Source organism: Pelodiscus sinensis, chromosome 18 (genome assembly GCF_049634645.1).
Source record: "Pelodiscus sinensis isolate JC-2024 chromosome 18, ASM4963464v1, whole genome shotgun sequence".
Taxonomy (NCBI): Eukaryota; Metazoa; Chordata; order Testudines; family Trionychidae; genus Pelodiscus; species Pelodiscus sinensis.
This window is the reverse complement of record NC_134728.1, coordinates 25948139-25968683: the sequence shown is the minus strand read 5'-3', so window position 1 is coordinate 25968683 and position 20545 is coordinate 25948139.

Genomic DNA, 20545 nt, shown 5'->3' with positions numbered 1-20545 from the left:
TGGTTCGGGGAACATGGTCAAGGGCAGGATGAGCCATGCAGCTTAACCTTTTGCCTAGCACATCCACCTTTTCATCAGAGCAAAAATCTTTGGATGGAATAAACATTCACAGAGGAGCACTTGTTTCGCCTCTTCCCAGGGGAATAGTGTGCTAAAACGTAATTCCCCCCCCCCAAAAAAAACTTTTACATTCAAATTTTCTAAGCAGCTCTAGTGAAAAACTTGACATTGCATTTCTATGGCCCATGTGCTGCTTTGAATGAGTCCAACAGTATCTGCTTCGCTCTTCTGTGGTGCTTCATGCATCAGGGCAATTAATCCTATTGAACTAGATTGTCAAACTGGTTAAGCATGCAATTGTTTGCGCAAAACACGTGTCTATCTACCATGCAGGCACAGATTGGTTATAGATAACTAATTAAATGCATTTGCACCCAGACCCCAATATCCATGCACAATTGTCAGAGTACTCAGCTAAAATGCTAATGAATTTACTCTGGTAATGCATCCAAGGGAGCTGAGCCATTGCCCATTACCTTTGAAAACTCATGGTGATTGGGGAAGTCCCGACCAACTGGAAAAAGACAAATGTAGTGCCCATCTTCAAAAAAGGAAGAAGGACAATCCAGGGAACTACAGACCGGTCAGCCTCACCTCAGTCCCCTGAAAAATCATGGAGGAGATCTTCAAGGAATCCATTTTGAAGCACATGGAAGAGGGGAAAGTGATCAGGAATAGTCAACATGGATTCACCAAGGGCATGTCATGCCTGAACAACCTGATTACCTTCTATGACAAGGTAACTGGCTCTGTGATATGGGAAGGCGGTGGATGTGATATAACTTGACTTTAGCAAAGCTTTCGACAGGGTCTCTCACAATTTTCTTGCCAGTAAGTTAAAGTATGGATTGGATAAATGGACTGTAGGGAGAACAGAAAGCTGGCTAGATGAACTGGCTCAATGGGCAGTGATCAATGGCTCAGTGTTTGGCTGGTGGTCAATATCAAGCAGTGTGCCCCAAAGATCAGTTCTGGGGCCAGTTTTGTTCAACATCTTTGTTAATAACCTGGATGAGGGGATGGATTGCACCTTCAGCAAGTTCACAGATGACACGAAGCTAGGGGGAGAGGTAGATAAGATGGAGGTAGGGATAGGGTTCAGAGTGGCCTAGATAAACTGGAATATTGGGCCAAAAGAAATCTGATGAGTTTCAACAAGGACAAGTGAAGTGTCCTGCACACAGGACAGCAGAATCCCAAGCACCATTACAGGCTGGCAACTGACTGGCTAAACAGAAGTTCAGCAGAAAAGGACCTGAGGATTACAGTGGATGAGATGCTGGATATGAGTCAACAGTGTGCTGGTGTAACCAAGTATATTGGTGGAGGAGCGCCAGGTTTTTTGTGAGTCCTCCATTTTGTTTTCCTCTTCAAGATGGGCTGCTAGCCTTTTGGTCACCATCTCCTGTCAGGAAAGGCGGGAAAATGGGTTACATAACCCTAATCAGCCAAGTAACCAGAGGGTTGATAGTTACGTAATCCTAATCTACCCAGTAACCAAAGGATTCATAGTTACATGACCCTAATCTGTCCAGTAACTAGAGGGCTCCTAAGGGGAGTTCACCCTCCCCTCAGGGCTCTTTGTGTGCATGTCATCAGGACAACCCAGCAGTACTAGCAGGTTCTTTGGCTTTGCAGGCTGTCTGGGCCAGAAGCCAGCCTGGTTGCTGACAGCACTTTGTGGTGCAGCAATCTAGTTTCACAGGTGTAACGACTGCTAGCTCAGGGTTTATTTGTTTTAGTTAGGAGTCCGCAGCAAAGCCAGTCATACACACATGCATACACACCATCTCGTCCTCCAGTCTGCACACCGCACGCAGGACAGAGTGTCAAGTATAGAATAAAGGAAGAAAGAAGACTAGATGGAAGAAGACTGTCCACTTACCTGGGACTCTGCAACTCCGTCCTGTCTCTGCTGGTTCCTTTCCCTCACCTACCTCTTTTCTTCAGACATCGAGACAGTGGTAGGACTGTTTAAATCATTCCTGTTTGGGGTTCTGGCTTCACGCCAGGCTTCATTTGTGACAACCAGATCGTATGTTTACTTTCTAAGTTCAGTATTTTGTTAAATAAACCAGTTATTGCTTTAGCTATTTTTGTTTGACATGATTAATGCACGGTGATACAGATACGGTGCAGGTGTAGAAACTGTGTCCCAATAAGCAGGATTCAGTCCTGGTCTAACAAGAGGCTAACAGCATTTTAGGGTGCATTAGGAGGAGCATTGCCAGAAGATCTAGAGAAGTGATTATTCCCCTTTATTCGGCACTGGTGAGGATCTGGAGTATTGCGTCCAATTCTGGGGTCCCCATTACAGAAAGGATGTGGACACATTGGAGAAAGTCCAGCAAAGGTCAACAAAAATTATTAGGGGGCTGGAGCACATGACTGATGAGGAGAGGCTGAGGGATCTGGGCTTATTTAGTGTGCAGAAGGGAAGAGAGAGGGGGGATTTGATAGCAGCCTTTAACTACCTGAAGGGGAGTTCCAAAGAGGATGGAGAGAGGTTGTTCTCAGTGGTGACAGGTAACAGAATGAGGAGCAATGGTCTCACGTTGCAGTGGGGCATGATATTAGGAAAAGCTATTTTACTAAGAACGTGGTGAAGCACTGGAATGGATTACCTAGGGAAGTGATAGAATCTCCATCCACAGAGGCTTTTAAGTCCCAGTTTGACAAAGTCCTGGCTAGGATGATTTAGCTGGGGTTGGTCTTCCTTTTAGCAGGGGTGGGACTTGATGATCTCTTGAGGTCTCTTCCAACCCTATGAGTCTATGATTCTATGAAAATTAAAGACCAAATGTGGATTGCAACTGTAATTGTGCGCCAAAACTGTCTAAAATCTGGGACAGTACGTACAATTTCATATTGTGCTTCATGTCATAACAATAATCTCTACTGCCTTGGAGTATAATTGCAATGAAGAACTTTTTGTGATTCATTCAATGTTTATTCATTCAGTAAACGGCCCTTTGCTGCATTTTTATACTACAAAGCAAAATGAGATAATTGCTTAAATGGTCCAGTTGTGACTAGCTTCTGTCCTCTGGCTTGTTTGTGTGTTGTGGTTTTGGAAACGCAAACTTGTTTAAAATTAGCTCCCCAATAAATCACAGTAACAATGAAGTAAGAGTTTTTTATGTTTGTAATGATGATACATGTCGTAGTTTATTTTTTCCTGTCAGCCTTGATTCTCCCAAATTCAGAGGTCTGCTGCAGTTAAATTTCAAGAGCCTAGAACTTGGGAGGATCCCTGGGAGGATCTCCAAAAAGGAGAACTTCAGAGATTAACAGACGAGACCCAGTAAGCTAAATTAGTCCAATGGATAGAGCCAGGTCTGGGCATTGGAAGACTAGTCCCAGTCTATCTTGGCCGTGTGACCTTGAGCAGTTTGATTCATCTGCCCGTTCCTCAGTTTCCCCGTTTGTATAAGGGTGTTCACAATTATTTCCTTTGTGAAATGCTTTGAGATTTACAGATGGCAAGAGCTTAGTATCACAATTACTCAAAGAACCTCCAAGGGAAAGACCACAGTAAACCCATCAATTTGTTTTGTGCAACACTCCTCGCCTCTCCAAGAATATGTTTTCCGGCTCATTCAGCTCACTTCCCACTGTGGTAGGAGAACAAACAGAACTCAGCTGTAATGAATCTATAGAGCATTCTTCATTCACTCCTTTCTGAAATGTGCAGTAACACTGGTTGAGGTGAGACTGCTTAGAACAGTGTTTCTCAACCTTTTTTTATAAAATACCCCTTTTTCAAAAAAAATGTGCGGTGTAAAAAGTACAAACATAATAAAGTGCTGTAAAACTTAAAACAAAAATTCCGTTTTCTCCAAATTTCAGTTGTGTTGACATACCCCCCAGACTCTTCTCGAGTACCCCTAAGGGTACTCATACCACTGGTTGAGAAACACTGGCTTAGAGGACTGCCATCCATGGTTTCCAGGTATGTCTGCCTAGTTTGAAATCTCAACTTGCTACAGGCCTGCAATTGCATTTATACAGACCATTGCTCTATGGAAGCTTTCTGCATGAAATGATTGAACATCTAGCATGGGGTTCTGTATAGATACTGCATGCATGGCTTAGCCACATAGGAAGTGTACATACTGTACATGCACAAGAAACACCTTAACAAGTTTCTCCCTACATCAGATATTCATTTCACAGGGCAATGGTGATTTATGAAGCACATTTTGGTGTGCAGGTAACCAGATAATGTCTCCATTTAGTAGATGGAAAGCATGCTTCCCTTTATCAAATGTATTTTTTATTGCTTTAAAACCTGGCATTGCTTTCGGAGTTTATTCTTACAGCAGATTTGTTCTTTTTGCTGTGCTTCATTGTAAAAGGGCTTCCCTTTTTTTAGCTCACTAGAATTTTCAGTTAGGTGGCTGGAGAACACATGTTGCATTTAAGAAAGGAAAGGAAAGACAGGCCTATGTAAGGCAACTGATTAGCACTCAGGAAAGCTGGGCTCAGTTTCCACTGCTTAAATACCCATCCTGTGTGCTTCAGTGCAAGGCACTTTGTGTCCCTATGTCTCAGTTTCCCCACTGTAAAACAAGAATAATAATACTCCATTTCCACTCTGTGCCTTATTTTATCTATTTGATTGTAAATTCTTCAGTGAAGAATCTGTATCTTAATCTATGCTTGTACAGAACTTAGCATAATATCAAAAGGGGTCACTAGCACATACTGCTCTATGAACAATAAATACAGATCCTTTTGAAGAAAGCATTGCACATATTCCTACAGCATTTCCTGATGCAGTCTCAGGCAATGTTTTCACTATCAGGAAGATAGATGCTGCAGCAGTTGATCTTTCAGAGTTCAATTTAGTGGCCTAGTAAAGACTTGCTAAATCAAATGCTGATGGCATCCCCATCGACACCAGACCTCATGAGAACATAAGAACATAAGAACAGTCATTCTGAGTCAGAACAAAGGTCCATCTATCTCAGTATCCTGTCTGCCAACAGTGGCCAATGCCAGATGCCCCAGAAGGAGTGAACAGAAAAGGGAATGATCAAGTAATCCCTCTCCTGTCACCCATTCCCAGATTCTGACAAACAGAGGCTAGTAACATCATTCCTACACATCCTAGCTAATAGCCACTGATGGACCTAATCTCCATGAATTTACTTACCTCTTTCTTGAACCCTGTTAAAGTCCTGGTCTTCATACCCTCCTCTGCCAAGGAGTTCCACGGACCAACTGTGTGCTGTGTGAAGAAAAACTTCCTTTTGTTTGTTTTAAACCTGCTAGCTATTAATTTCATTTGGTGACCTCTAGCTCTTATGTTATGGGAACAAGTAAATAACTTTTCCTTGTTCACTTTTTCCACACCTATCATGATTTTATACACCTCTGTCATATCCCCCCTTAGTCTCCTCTTTTCAAAGCTAAAAAGTCCAAGTCTTTTTTATCTCTCTTCATATGTTCCAAACCCCTAATCATTTTTGTTGCCCCTTTCAGAACCTTTTCCAATACTAATATATCTTTTTTGAGATGAGGAGACCATATCTGTACACAGTATTCAAGATATGATATTCTCTGTCTTATTCTCTATTGCTTTTTTTTAATGATTCCTAACATTCTGTTTGCTTTTTTGACTACCACTGCATATTGAGGGGATGTTTTCAGAACACTATCCAAAACTCCTGCTCCTTGTGAGGAGTAAGGGCACTCAATGGGAGCATTTCTCTCGTTGATCTCCCATTGTGGAGACAGCACTGAAGGTCACATTAAGATACTCTGACAAAAAATGTAGTAATGGAGTAGCGTATCTTAATTTGACCATCCAAATAAGTATAGACAAGGCCTCAGAGACACTGGAAATGAGCTCTTTTCAAACACAGCCCATGGACATGATGAAAAGAACTGCCTCAAATCATTCCAACTTTTCTCACTATTAAACAGCAGTCACAGCTCCTTCTCTTTTTGATTTTCTTTTTTTTTTCTTTAACCTGGCAGCCTCAGTCAATAAGCCATAAGCGCCTAGCTAAGAAGAACTGCTGTCATCAGACGAAAAGGCCTCCAAGTCCACTTCCCTAACAACCTATTTTAATAACAAGAGCAATAACGGGATTTATTATGCATGCGGCTCTCTGCAATCATTTCTGAAGAGAAAATTAGTTTGAAGCCTTGGGCGACAGTTGAACTCTCGGAGGCGCCTAAAATAAAATAAGGAAGGGGGAGAAATAATAATAACTGGGAAAAAGTGTGGTGGGGGAAATTACTGGAACAAGCTTGTTGGTAAACTTTATCTCTGACTTGCTCTCCTCCTGCGGGAGGTTAGGAGCTCTGCCTCTTGGGTTCCTGACAGTTTCCAAATGCTGTGATCTCAGGCTCCCTTTGACCCTGTACGCACCAACTGGAGGTGGGCAAGACAGATTGCTGCACTGCATGAATTGGTGCTGGATCGCCCTGACGTTCAGATTTACTGCACAAGTGGAGCTGCAGTAAATTGCAGAAGCCTCTGCACCGAGGAGTAAATCTCAGCTGTATGGATAGGGATTAAAACAGAAAAGGGATTGTTATGCTGCTGGAGAGGGGAGAAAGGGAGCAGCCAGCTGGTAGCACACATTAACCCTTCAGCAGAACCAGCCTTAGACATGTGCCAAAGGGTGGCTTTGTGGATCTCTGTCCTATCAAACTCCACAATAACCCAGCAAAAAGGATGGCTTCGCCCTCGGCAGTAATCACTCAGATCCACCCACACATACCTGGAAATATGATCACGGAAGCCCAGTGCACTCAGGGCTCACAATGGCAAATGCTCTGATTTAGACCAGGGAACTCTTACCAGCTGCGAGTGAGCAACTCCAGCTGGGGATAGGGGCACAACTAAGAGTGGCTAAAGGAAGGAATGATTTAGCATCTCGCCACTACAGCCCCCATAGATTTCCAAAGTCTGCCTCAGGCATGAGATCCCCCTCTTGTCACAGGGTCCCACAGAACCTAGGTTTGGTTCTGCCCTGAGCTGTCCCACCTTACCTCAATGCTTTCCAAAGCTAGAATTAATAGGGGAACTACATGAGGGATGGGGGTTATGCTATGCTCCTTTCACCCAGGAGCACAGGACAACCATATTCACCCTTCCAGATCTCCAAGAAGGAAAGCTGTGACCCATGGATCCATTTGTCATAAACTGAGTAGCTACACTACATTTATCTCTCCTAGTCCACCTCTGCACTGCTCCTTTTCACCAGGTAAATCTGCTCCCATACCTCTGCAGAAGACCACCAGCGTGTAGTCAACCTATGGAACTCCTTGCCAGAGGAGGCTGTGAAGGCTAGGACTATAATAGAGTTTAAAGAGAAGCTGGATAAATTCATGGAGGTTAGGTCCATAAAAGGCTATTAGCCAGGGGATAAAATGGTGTCCTTGGCCTCTGTTTGTCAGAGGCTGGAGAGGGATGGCAGGAGACAAATTGCTTGATCATTGTCTTCGGTCCACCCTCTCTGGGGCACCTGGTGCTGGCCACTGTCGGCAGACAGGATACTGGGCTAGATGGACCTTTGGTCTGACCCAGGACGGCCGTTCTTATGTTCTTATGTCACCACAATGTTAGGAGTTTACAAGCTCCTGAACTGATGGTGAATTCCACCATGTGCATGGGAATGTCACTGAATGGGAGACATCAAATAGTCTTTCATGGGGACTGGCTGTGCCATTGCCAGTCCCAGTTAAGTTCAGAGTGCTATAAAAGCTGTAATGTAACCTGACGCAGCATAATTGATGTGTCTAGACTACAGGGTTTTGTTGACAAAAGTGAACTTTTGTCGACAAAACTATACCTGCATCTACACTGCTGCTAAGTTCTGTTGACATAATGTCGATAGAACTCAGCAGTTTTGTCAACAGCTGTAAACCTCACTCTACGAAGAATAATTCCTTTTATCGACAGAGTTCTGTCAACAGAAGGCATTATTGTACCTACGCTGTCCTTTGCGTCTACACTGCCATGTCGACAAAGCGGCTTGCTTTGTCGACAGAACTGGATGTAGTCTAGACGCTCTTTGTTAACAGAAGCTTTGTCGACAGTATCTGTCAACAAAAGCCTGCATTCTAGACGTACCCAATGGGTGGTGGAAGATGGATAGTAGCACCTCGAGAGGGGACATGGCCAGGATGGCTGAGGCATGCAATTAATTAATGCATCGCTGCTGCAATGCCTTCTGTAACAAATCTATAAAGTTCAAAGCAGAGATTAAAACTACTTTCCCCCGACAGTAGCCCAGTGAAGACAACACTAGATCCATCATTTACTGTCTCCTTCATATGATTTCCCCATGAATCCAGTACTGCTCACTGGTGCAAGGAGGTTCAATTTCTATCAGCAAGAGGAAACCTGGGCATATACATCTGCAGAATGTAAAACCAGTAACAACATGTGCTGTGCTTCCACTAAACTAAAAGCAATTCCTCCTTCTCACAGGAATATGTGAATGGCCATAGTGGATTAGACAACGGGCCCTGTAGTCCAATATTCTGTCTTCCAACTGTCGTGCATGCAAGATGATTCAAAGGGAATAAACAGGGCTATTATCAAGTGATCCATCCCCCTTCATCCAGTCCCAGGGTCTGGCTGTCAGAGGCTTAGGAACATCCAGAGCATGGGGTTGTGTCCCTCATCATCTTGGCTATTAGCCACTGATGGACCTATTTGCCATGATTCTTTTTTCAGTCCATTTATACTTTTGGCCTTCACAGCCTCCCCTGTTAATGAGTTCTACAGGTTGGCAGTGCATTATATGAAGTATTTCCTCATGTCTGTTTTAAACCAATGGCCTATTAAATTAATAGGTGAGCCCATTTTTGTGAGACATAAGGGGTAAATAATATGTCCTTATTCACTTTCTCTGCACCAGTCATGATTTTATAGACCTCTATCATATCCCTCCTTAGTCATCTTTTTTCTAAGCTGAACAGGCCCAGTCTTTTTTTAATGTCTTGTATGGAAGCTGTCCCAGACCCCTCGTCATTTTTTCGTTCTTCCCTGTACTTTTTCCAATACTAATATATCTTTTTAGAGTAGAGGTGACCAGACCTGTAGGCAGTATTCAAGATGTGGATGTACCATAGATTTATATGCCATTTTGTCTTATTATCTGTCTCTTTCCTAATAGTTTCTAACATTCTCTTAGCATTTTTGCTTGCCACTGCACACTGAGTGGATGTTTTCAGAGAACTAGCCAAATGAGTTCAAGATCTCTTTTTGGAGTGATAACAGATAATTTAAACCCCATTATTTGTATGGATACTTAGGATTATATTTTCAAATGTGCATTGCTTTGCACTTAACAACAATGAATTTCATCTGTCACTTGGTTGTCCAGTTGCCCAGTTTTGTGAGATCCCTTTGTAACTCTTTGCAGTCAGCTTGGGACTTAACTATCTTGAGTAATTTTGTATCATCTGAAAACTTTGCCACCTCATCGTTTATGCCTTCTTCCAAATGTTCTACTATATATTTTAGAGAGTTTGTGCATCTGTCTGTCTATCTGAGATCCAGTTCAAGAACTCCTCCTAAATGGGAAGAGCTAAGACCACCACATTTGGTACACAGCTTCCTCTTATCCTAACTTAAAGCAAGTTCAGGGTTTGTTTGTGCCAGGACAATGGGGTGTGCCTGGAATTAAATTGTTTTTCATAAAATAGGGGAGGGTCTGGATCGAGGGACTGTTATGCTACACAATGACCACAGCACGGGGCCAGAGATGGGGACTGGGACAGCTATAACCCCACTGGGCGAGCAGGGGATAGCAGTGTAGAAAGGGACAGCTAGCTACTATATTTTTCGGAGAGTTTGTCTGTTTGTGTGTCAGTTTGTCTGCTGTCCCCCAGCCAGGAGATATGCCCTCCTGCCCTGACTGTGCCCACTGCAGCTGCAGTGGTCATGGACAGATACTTCTCACCTGGCCCCAAGCTGCTGCAGTGAGGACTGGGGTTGTCCTTCTCCCCAGAGCAGCCTACATACTGAACCTCTCATCCCAAGCCCCACCCCAGAGCAATGATTTAAATGACTAAAAACAAAACTTATTTGATTTAAGAACCCGAGCAATGCCAAGTAAATATTCTAGTGTATAAATGTGTTGAATATCTCTGTTCCCAGTATAGATCCTTGGAGGAAATTGTATTTACCTCTCTCTGCTGTGAAAACTGACCATTTCTTCCTACCCTTTATTTCCTGTCCTTCACCAGTTCATGATGCTTGAGAGAACCTTCACACTTATCCCCCATGACTTTTGACTTTGGACTTTCAGATAGCCTTTGACAGGGTTCCTTACTGAAGATTCTTAATAAAAGTATACTACATATACTGGGTGATTTTATCCACATTTGTTGACCTTCCTGAAGGAATTATAATAGATTGAAGCAAAATGCAGGACAATGTAGCACTTTAAAGACTAACAAGATGGTTTATTAGATGATGAGCTTTCGTGGGCCAGACCCACTTCCTCAGATCAAATAGTGGAAGAAAGTAGTCACAACCATATATACCAAAGGATACAATTTAAAAAAAATGAACAAATATGAAAAGGACAAATCACATTGCAGAACAGAAGGGGGATGCGGGGGGGTGGGAAGAGGGAGGAAGGAAGGTAAGTGTCTGTGAATTGCTGATATTAAAGGTAGGGAGAGTGGGATGTTTGTGAGTTAATGGTATTACAGGTGATAATTGGGGAAACTGTCTTGGTAATGGGTGAGAAAGTTCAAAGACTTGTTAAGTCCTTGTTGGTAAGTGTCGAATTTTAACATGAATGACAGTTCAGAGGATTCCCTTTCAAGTGCAGATGTAAAAGGTCTTTGTAGCAGAATGCAGGTGGCTAAGTCATTTAGAGAGTGTCCTTTCTGGTTAAAGTGGCAAGAAACTGTTTTCTCTTTGTGATCTTGTCTGATATCTGTTTTGTGGGCATTAATCCTTTGGCGAAGTGTCTGAGATGTTTGTCCAATGTACATAGCAGACGGACACTTTCGGCACATGATAGCGTAGATTATATTTCTGGATGCGCAGGAATATGTGTTCTTGATCTTATAACTCACTTGGTTAGGTCCAATAATGGTATCAGCAGAATGAATATGTGGACAAAGCTGGCAACGGGGTTTGTTGCAAGGGAAGGTACCAGGGTTGGTATTAGTGTGGTATGTCCTGTGGTGGTTGGTAAGAATCATCTTGAGGTTAGGTGGTTGTCTATAGGAGACTATGGGTCTGTCTCCCAGAGCCTCTTTGAGTATGGTATCCTGTTCCAATATAGGCTGTAGTTTATTGATAATGTGTTGGACAGGTTTAAGTTGGGGGTTGTAGGTGATGACAAGTGGTGTTCTATTGTTGGTTTTCTTGGGTCTGTCTTGAAGTAGATGGTTTCTAGGTATTCGTCTCTAAATGACTTAGCCACCTGCATTCTGCTACAAAGACCTTTTACATCTGCACTTGAAAGGGAATCCTCTGAACTGTCATTCATGTTAAAATTCGACACTTACCAACAAGGACTTAACAAGTCTTTGAACTTTCTCACCCATTACCAAGACAGTTTCCCCAATTATCACCTGTAATACCATTAACTCACAAACATCCCACTCTCCCTACCTTTAATATCAGCAATTCACAGACACTTACCTTCCTTCCTCCCCCTTCCCACCCCCCCGCATCCCCCTTCTGTTCTGCAATGTGATTTGTCCTTTTCATATTTGTTCATTTTTTTTAAATTGTATCCTTTGGTATATATGGTTGTGACTACTTTCTTCCACTATTTGATCTGAGGAAGTGGGTCTGGCCCACGAAAGCTCATCATCTAATAAACCATCTTGTTAGTCTTTAAAGTGCTACATTGTCCTGCATTTTGCTTCAACTACCCCAGACTAACACGGCTACATTTCTATCACTATAATAGATTGGTGAGGCATGACTTCTCTTTACAAAAGCTGTGTTGACACTTCCCCGGTATATTATTTTCATTTATGTGTCTAATAATTCTGTCCAACCAATATATTTCCAGTCAATTTGCCTGGTATTAAAATTAGTCTTACCACCCTTTTGGTGCCAGAATCCCCTCTGTATCCTTTTTACAATTTGGTGTTGCATTAACTATTTTCAGTCATCTCAGACAGAAGCTGATTTTAGTGATAGACTACATACCACAGTTAGATCTTCAGCTTCATACCCGTGTTCCTTCAGAACTCTTAGGTAAAAACTATTTGGTCCTGTTGATTTATTATTTTTTCTTAATTTTTTTCAAAATCTTTTCTGTTGACACGTCAATCCATGACAGTTCCTTCGATCTGTCACCTAAAAAGAATGGCTCAGTTATAGGAATCTCTTTCACATCCTTTGTACTGAAGACTAATGCAAAGAATTCACTTAGCTACTCTGCTATGGCCTTGTCTTCCCTGAGTGCTGCTTTACCACTTCTGTGGTCCAGCATCCCGATTGATTGGCAGGATTCCTGCTTCTGATGTACTTTAAAAAATTACTGTTATTTTTTGTCTCTTGTTATTTGTTCTTCAAATGCTTTTTTAGCTGTCTAATTATACTTCTATATTTTACTTGCCAGAGTTCATGTTCCTTAATTTCCTCAGTAGAATATGATTTATTTTATTTTTCAGGATGTATTTTTGTCTCTGCCTGCCTCTATTACTTTGTTGCTTAGCTATGGCAGCATTTTTGGACCTCTTACTGTTTTTTTAAATTATTGTTTGGCGAGTGTTATTTAGTCTGAGCCTCTAGTTTTCGTGCAGCTTGCAAGCATTTTACTCTTGTGACTATTCCTATTAATTTCCATTTAACTGGAATTGTCACTTTTGTGTAGTAGCCCTTTATGAAGCAAAATGATACAGTGGTGGGGTTTGGATTTTTTTGATATTTTCTTCCCTCCAAAGATGTGAAATGTAATTACATTATTGTTGCTATACCTCATGGTTCAGCAATATTCACCACTTGGTGGAGGACTAGCAATCTAAGCCAATTAACACATAATGGTGCTCCTTTAAAAAGGTAAAAAAACAAGGGAAAGAGATGTGTGCATATATTTGAAGTCTCCCTATGTGTGCATGTGTACATGTATGAGGTCTCCTTCTGTGTGTATGTATGCAAGATAAAGGCAATTTTTTTGGCAGGGAGGGGAGCGAGCAGGGTGCTGGTTTTTAATTCTTGATGATTTTTTTAATGTATTTATTTATTTATTTTTTACTTCTGGCAATGCATGAGTTCAGCTTCTGGAAACACTGTAACTCCAGATGACTGAGACCATAATTTCAAACCTGCTATTAGTTGCTCCTTGCTTTTGGGGCTATGGTTTGAGGACAGATTACTTGCTTCAAATCTGAAGCTCTAGGCCATCCCCTTTGAAATGTGAGCAGAAGCCAGAGAAAACAACGTGTGGTTATTGTTTAAAAAGACATGTTAGCATTAAAATAGATGAGTGCTTAAAGGGAACATCAGAGAACAGGGTCTTCTGCTGAATTCCACTAGGCTCTTGGCTAACCAAGCAATTGCATAGCGATATTTATGGCTTGTATATAAAAAAGAAAATAAACTGTGGCCATTTTGTACCCACATCTTTAATGTTTAACTGCTTATTCATTCTCAATAGCTGGGTTTAATAAGACAGTTATTGTATGTTATTTAAATACCAATTGATTATTAAAAACATATTTATTTATAACTGCATATTAAAAAGTACTTAGGGATGTTCAGCCAATCAGATCAGTAGAGTGGCTGATGAACATTCCTTCCTAACCCCATCATTTTATATATAGAATGGAGGTTTGACTTGTGCCGCGGGACAGAGCTAACTGCCTTTATGGGTCATTTCTTCCTTTGATGAATATTTTGTATCTCCCATTATCATTAATAGTACCTATGAGTTCATACTGGACAGAAAAAAAATTGATCCTCTTCAATGATTCCATTGACTTTGTTCCAATCTGAGGTTATGTGTAGGGCCATGGAATGTTCCCAGTTTTAATCAAATGTGCCTAATATATTCTTTGAGTAAACTCTTCTTTTGCTGCTAAGAGAGAAATAGATCCTGGAGAGGCCTTCTGTTTGTACGGTGTGCTGTGTCATAAACAGCGGCTCTGTGAGGCTGCAAACTGAAATCTTGTTAAGAATTACTCACCTACATATGGATAAATCACCCCTTGATTTGCACTAGTTTCATACAAGGTAATTGTAATAAAGATTATACTCTTTGTAGCTTACTTTTGCCCTGGAAGTTCACATGGAGAGTGGGATAATGATAACATAAGGGACCAGGAAAATGCAGCCACTTCTGGGATGGATCATAGCAAGTATTAAACAGCATGCTGCAATAATACAAAATGCTGTGGGTAAAGGGAAAATTAGGTTAGACAGTGCTTAACTGCCCAAACCGAGCTAACCAGGACACAGACATTAACAGCCTCTCTCTTTGGAATAGTGGCAAGGGGGTTTAATCAGTCGGGCAGTGCAGTAATTCCTAAGCAGAGTTGTTCCATGCTGCAGAGGACATTCCAGGAGGAATAGATGAGCAAAACAAAAAGAAAGCACAAGGGAGTCAGGAAGCATGGGAAGTGCAAAACTTCTGTATAGAGAACACTGCCTACTGGAGCCCCTGAGATCTACAGAGCCAGCCTCCCTGGTTTGGAAGGGAAAGGCAACACAAGGATAAAACAACATGAATAGAACTTAAAGATGGGTTTTTCCTCATTGACTTGTCTCCTGTGATTTTCCTGTGTGAGAGGGCAATCTTTTTCTGATTGCTCCCTCTCTCTCTCTCCACTGCTTCCAAGCAAATCCATTTGGTCCAGAAATGCCCTAGCCAAGCTTGATGTTTCTAGAATCCTTTTCCAAATACAAAGTGCCACTGCTGTAGTGGATACAGATTCTGTTACTCAAAGAAAACTTTAAAAGTAAAAGAGGTCTGAATCCTACCCCAAAAGCAAGAAAATCTCATACAATGTATATAGGTATCTGCTTAGGAAAATGGATCCTAAACACAGGGAAGCATTAAAGAAGAGAAAAATTAGAGAAACCAGGCTTGTCTGAGAAAAAGGAACCCTGCAGAAGTATGATCTCAACAAAATAAGAAATTTGTCAAACTCCTGTATTTGGACAATTACCTGTGTGCAATGAAAATGGCTTGTTTTCCCCACTTGTGATTCCCATTAACAGCTGAGTGTACATAAGGGAGTCACATCCTCAGATGGTATAAATCAGCATTGCTCTATTGAAGTCAATGTAGTTACATCAATTTACACCAGCTGAGTGGAGGAGTTGACCTTGGGGAAACAGCCCCTGCAATGATGCATTAATGCAGTGAAAACCTGACAAATCCTGTTGCACTAAAGTGCTTTTCTTTTAATAGGTTCCTTACTCTTGAGGTGTTCATTTAACTGATGTGAGCATTTTGTGACATTTTTTGGTTCAGTAACTGTAATGTCTTCAATTTGGAGATCTGTTGATAAGGTCACTTTTCCATTGTATTTTCTCTGCTTGGGTTTGTTCTTAGAGGAGGTTTGTTCTTTAACCAAAGAGCTTTAAAAAGTTGGGGGCAGTTGGAGAGAGAGAAAGAATAAATAGTGTGTCACTATATTTCCACAGACATCTAGATTTGATGCATGGAAAATGTATTTGTTCTATTAACATGGATTTGTGTAAGTTTGGTTTAATTAAATGGATTGCTTTTAAAATTTCAGTCCACATGGGGGCCAGCCTTACTATTTTTGAAGTCCATGGAAAAGACCTGACTTACAGCGAGAGCAACCTCTGACCAAGATTTGCAGTTTTGTGGCAACCTCAGTGTATCCCTCAGTCTTAGGTGATTCTTAGGGGCACATTACTGTAGCATCCCAGCTCTAACATCCACCTGAATAATTTATTATGAATATGTTATATGATGAATGTCACCCTTTTATCTGCTCACAAACTGTGAGTGAACTGATCCTGAATGCTATTACCATATTATTTGCTTGCTAGTCACCCAAGAGTTTGTGTCAACAAATTTCAGCCTTGCAAATTGTTCAATTGGAGTATTTGCTGTTTGTGTGATGTGTGACTGGTCATGTAAATCAATAATGCTGTTTCCTAGCCCTGCCACCATGGCTGCAACGGATCCCCTAGCAGCAGAACCATTGAGATGTTATGGGTAGGGGGAGCCAACAGCCATGCCAGGCCTCTGAGCAAGGTAGGAGGGGGTGGCTTTGTACTCCCAGAAGGGGTAGGACTGGGGACAGCCAGACCTCAGCACCAACCAGAGCACGCCATGCTGATTCCTTCCCCTCCCCACAACTCCCAACCTTTAGTGCTGCCCAGAGCTTGCTGCACCAGGCTCCAGAGGTAGCTTAAAGGGCCCAGGGCTATGGGTGCCATCGCTGCTACAGTAGTGGCTAGGAGCCCCAGAGCCTTTGGAATCATCCAGCTCTAAGGTAGTTGCTCCCTATGACCTCCCTCACCCTTTCGACAGGCCTGGTTGGGGTAAGGCTTTGAGAAAACTATGCTGATCCATCGTCCCCCGGTCCTTAGTGGCTAGGGTTGTCACCTATCCAGCTTTGCCCAGAGCTGTCCTTTTTTGGAAGGTAGCTGGCCAGGGAAATCTGTAAGGATGCTCCATGCAAACTGCTGGTTGTGCAGTTTTATGGACTCAGACTTTCCCAGCCCCGGATACCCCAGAGAAGACCCTCCTAGTAATAGGAAGCAGGCCAAGGGCCACAGAATGCACCCCAACAACTGAACAGCAGTAGTTTCCTCAAAGCTGCTCCCAGCTGGAGGAGAAGGGTTCAGATTCCCTGCATCCAGCAACCTACTCTGCTCCCTAGCTTAGAATGTGTCCCTTTAGCGCTCAGAAATTGTTTGAGTTCATCAGTAATATAAACATGTCACATGATCAGCTTTGTCCTCATTCTGCAGTTAGAGAGAGAGCAGCCCTGAGAGACACTTGAGAAGAAGGCCAGCTGCTCAATCACATTGTTCTTGCACCTAGAGAGCCCTGTACTGGGGTAAAGCATTTACAAAACCAGAAATGGAGGGAGGGGGAAGAGAGCTGATTGGGAGTCCATCCACCAATCACTTGTAGGGCTAGAAGTGGGTCATTCTTTCCCTGAAAAGCATTCTGGGTAGGGAAAAACTCTATAAAACTCCTTAGAGTCCAGCTGGAAGTGGCAGGGAAACCTGGAGGAATCTCGATTTGTTGGAATTATAATAGGAAAAGAGCATGTGTGAGACAGAAAGCTTGCTATTATATTTTTTAATTACTCCAAAGTTTTTTATCATGCTGCTTCATTGGACCGTCATTCTGCTGCACTGTGCTACAGGAGCCAGTTAGAGATTAATGCCTTTTCTGAGGCATTTAAATTCGATAATGTTTTTGTTTTTCGACAGAGATAATCCCAAAAGAAGCACCTAGATCTGAACTTTGTATGAGCTTGGAATTAAATTTTGCTGTTGACTCCCAAAACTATAATGGGCTCACTCCAAAACCTGGATTCAACCCCCATTCCTACATACTTCAGCCTCTGCAAGCCTTGGAGTGTTCAGAAACCAGGCCTGAACATGAATTTAGCAACTAGGCCAGGCTCTACTTTTGGGAGAAAAGGTAGCAAGCTCTCCTCATGCTAGGCCCTCTACAGGTGTACCATGAAAAAACAGTTGTTGTTCCACCAGCTTGCTAAAGGAATACACATAGTAGAGTTCAGGCAAGCTACCTTCATGTGAAATACCATTTCCACTTATTAATAGTGTGGTGAGCAGCATTCACCTACAGTTACTCTGGAGGTTTATGTGAAGTGAAGGGTGAAATAACTCCACCAAAAGGCAAAGAGTGAAGCATTCATTTTCTGCTCTTGAACATCCCTGTAGGGACTACACCTGCACTCTTCACACAGTATTTTCCTGGCTAGCTGAATTATTGTGTATCACCTCTCTAGCCCTTTGTATTAATCTCCATTGACTGTGAGAAGAGCTTGTCAAGTAACTAGGGAGAAGAAAAAAAGTCTTTTAATCCAAAAGGCACAATTCTTAACAGCACCTTGCGTACGACTACTACACCAAGTGGAGAATTTGTCAAGAATATAGGGCTGCTGCTAATTGTCTGAATAAATTACAGCTTTGGAGCCAGGAAGCCACAAATCATGTCACTGTAGCACTAAGCCATTCCTTTATGGAATAGGCCTTTTACAACCTGGGAAAAAAATTAAGAGACTTGCCTCACAGGAAAAAAAAAATTAAAAAAGGGAGGGGGAGAGAAGGAAATCTGCTTTGCAGCCTTGGAGCAGCTGCCTCTGAGAACAGGTCTCCCAATCTGTTAGTTTCGAGCAGCAGGATCTGATACCAGCCAAGCTGCCACTGTAGTAATGCTAGAGGTTGAGTCCTGTGAGGTGTTAGAGCAAGGAGCAGGAGCATAAAGAGTTGGAAATTTGGAAAGTGAGGAAGTCACCGAACATCGATTAACTTGTTTGTGGGGGCCATTTGCTGGTGGCGTTTGCCTTCCAAAACACACCCCACCTCCCCTTTCTGTGCAGTGAGGGCATGTCAGCTCCAAAAGCAAAAATACATACCGTGCCTCACACAACATACAGTTGCATGAGATTCACCCTTGTGCCAAGGATCCATATGTGGTGTACTGAGAGCTGTGTTAAAATTGAAACTGTCACTTTACATTTCAAAGATTTTTTCCTATGTCCTGCTTGTAGATTAGAAAGAGCTGTGGGGAAGGGTGCAAGCTGGACCTATGAGCGGTCAGTCTGCAGTCAGCTTGCCTAAAGTAAGAGGTGGTGAATTAGGAGCTTTCTGTTTTAGGGAGCAGCCTGCTTTGACCCTGTCTCTTTGGGGTTACTATATGTTGTTTTCTTGGCTCTAAGAAGAATTGTAGCATAGTGGGGATTGTGTTCACCCTGCTTGCTTTGTTATGTTGTGGGTGCTGTTCTCTTGTAACTCTGTATGTGTGCGCGCCTCAGTTTCCCTGGTCACTACACTGGTGTCCATCTGGGGATGGAAATGTTGGGTGTGGCTCTCACTGAGGGGAAGGCTGCCCCATCTTTGCACATGCACAACAATAGCTCAGGCTGTCTTGTAACCTGAGCCTGGTTGGGGGGGAGCAACCAGGTGACACCTTGCCCTGGAATCTGAACAAAGGAGGGGGTAGAGCTGCTTCCAGGCTGGGGGCCAAGTTGCTGGGAGCAGGGCCGGACGGAGGCATGGGCGAGCCGGGCAGCTGCCCGGGGCACCAACTGATGGGGGGCGCCTGATGGCAGCTGTAAGGGGCGTGCGGCGTCCCTTACAGCTGCCATCAGGCGCCGCGCGCCCAGCTCCTGCAGTGCCATCCTGCCTGCATCCTCGCCGCGCCGGCCAGCAGCACCCTTCCCCCCACCGCCGCGGGGCCCTACACGGCCCAGTGCATGCACCAGCAGTCACAGCTGGACTGGGCCGCGCTTGCGCCGTGCACCCCGGGGGTGGGCCTCAGGCTGCGCGCCAGTGGTCCTAGCCAGGCTGCGCATTCGCCGTGCACCCCAGGGGTGAACCTGCGCACCCTAGGGGGGCAGGCCTGCTCCCCACGGGCAGGCCCACACATGCTCCATGTGCATGGGGCGGCATCACATGCCTGTGCCCGGGGCGCCAGAATGCCTCGTGCCAGCCGTGGCTGGGAGTGGGAGTTCCCTCCACTGGTGGAGAATACAGGGAGGGGGCCCCAAGGCACTGGCCCTGGGTCCTCCTCTCCCCAAGTTGGATTGTACTGGCTGGTTCTGGTTCCTGTGTTAACAACAAGTCTGTGCTATGCTATGTCCCTGTCAACAAATAAAACTTCTCTTCTACCTGCTGGCTGAGTCAGATCTGGCTGCAGATGGGGGTGCAGGGCCCAGTGACTCCCCCATGCTCCGTGATAATAATGTAATGCTACCCTGTGACCTTCCTGCCAGGGTATTTGCAGTTATTTAACTTCTACATGGGCACCATGAAACATAATACAAGGCATTATCCTTGCATAAGCACTCTGCGGAGGGGTGCTTTTCACCCTGACAAAGCACAATTTTTGGACCAAATGTTCAGGCCAGACCTCAGCATAGTGCAAATAGGTGCATTATCAGAATTTTGTGGCACTCGTTGCTATCAGAGATAGGATACAAGGCAAGAGAGCGCATTTGTCTCTTCTAGTTTGCAATTGCAGTATCCTCAAACAATGAGGGCTTGATACAAAGTCTGTGCCAGGCAGATGACAGTCTCCAAATAATTACAGTGGTCTTCAGATGAACGTTTATGTGAGCTCATGTAGTGTAAAAAAATTCTTATATATATTTTTAGAAACCTGTGCTTATCTCCATCTGTCTGCAAGTCCATTTGTTCATAAACTCCTCTTAAGCGGTATGAGCTAGGACTACCAATTTTGGTATGCCGCTTCTTCTCCTAACTTAAAGCAAGGTTAAGGTTTCCTTCAGCCAGGATAATGGGATATGCCTGGAATGTGATTGTTTCATATCAAACAGAAAGGGAGGAGTG